Source organism: Ceratotherium simum, chromosome 25 (assembly GCF_057802395.1).
Source record: "Ceratotherium simum simum isolate JZ-2026a chromosome 25, ASM5780239v1, whole genome shotgun sequence".
In the NCBI taxonomy this organism is placed as follows: Eukaryota; Metazoa; Chordata; class Mammalia; order Perissodactyla; family Rhinocerotidae; genus Ceratotherium; species Ceratotherium simum.
The window spans coordinates 28,421,232-28,422,191 of NC_141924.1; the positions used below are offsets into that span (position 1 = coordinate 28,421,232).

Below are 960 nucleotides of genomic sequence, written 5' to 3' on the forward strand. Positions count from 1 at the left end.
ATGCTTCCTGGTATTGTGATGAAGATCTGATCTCAGAGACTAGAAACCAAATTTTCCCCAAAGCATGAAGCAAGGTCATTAGCATATCACCATGATATCATTGTTTGCCTGGATCCGCATCGGTGGACATGGCCCAGCACAGTTACATCAGTAGTGCTGGGTATGTGGAATGTTTATTTATTGCGGCTGCGGCTGTTGTGCAGCACATCTTCCCACACCTTAGGTGAGTCATGAGATGTTAAGAGTAAAATGGTGACATCTTGACTTTTGTCCTTGCTTTTCAGTCTGCCCTCCAGCAGCTTTTTCGGGTCCAGACCAAAAAGTGTGTTCATTAATTTAGAGGAAAAGTCCAGCAGAATCTGCTTCTAGTCACATGTAGGACCCCACCAGTCCTTATTCACTAGACTGCCAGGGTCAAGACAGGGAAGAAGGCAAAATTTGGTTTTGATGTACTCTCTTGTTCACTCCAATTCTAACCGCTCCCATTACCCCAGTGACCTCATGCCTCCCACTGGTCCCTAGAGGCCCTCGCTGAAAGCACACTCCTCCCTACCCATCAAAACGTAGCCTTCTTGTGCTCGCTTCGGCAGCACATATACTAAAGTTGGAACAATACAGAGAAGATTAGCATGGCCCCTGCACAAGGATGACACGCAAATTCGTGAAGCGTTCCATATTTTTATGATGTACACCTGAAATTTATGCAATATTATAAACCAATGTTACTGCAATAAACAAAAAATTAAAAAAAAAAAAAAGTAGCCTTCTTGTCTCCCGTTCTCTCCCAGTTCTGCTTTGTGTTATGCAATGATGGGCGGCATGGGGTTTATCAGAGGAATGCCCAGTGTGGGTTAGTGGAAAGAGCACTGCACTGGGGAGTTAAGAGGCCTGGGTCTAGTTCTAACATTATATCAGTTAGGTTAATTAGTTGAAAGTGACATGATTCAACTTAAGCAAAAA

At 43.8% G+C, this 960-nt stretch overlaps 1 non-coding gene across 1 annotated transcript; it reads left to right on the forward strand.

The window, feature by feature from the left end:
- The first annotated feature begins 574 nt into the window (after positions 1-574).
- On the forward strand, positions 575-681 carry LOC147913761 (U6 spliceosomal RNA). The gene has a single exon (XR_015556431.1). It is a non-coding gene; the product is annotated as a U6 spliceosomal RNA (small nuclear RNA).
- Positions 682-960: the final 279 nt, after the last annotated feature.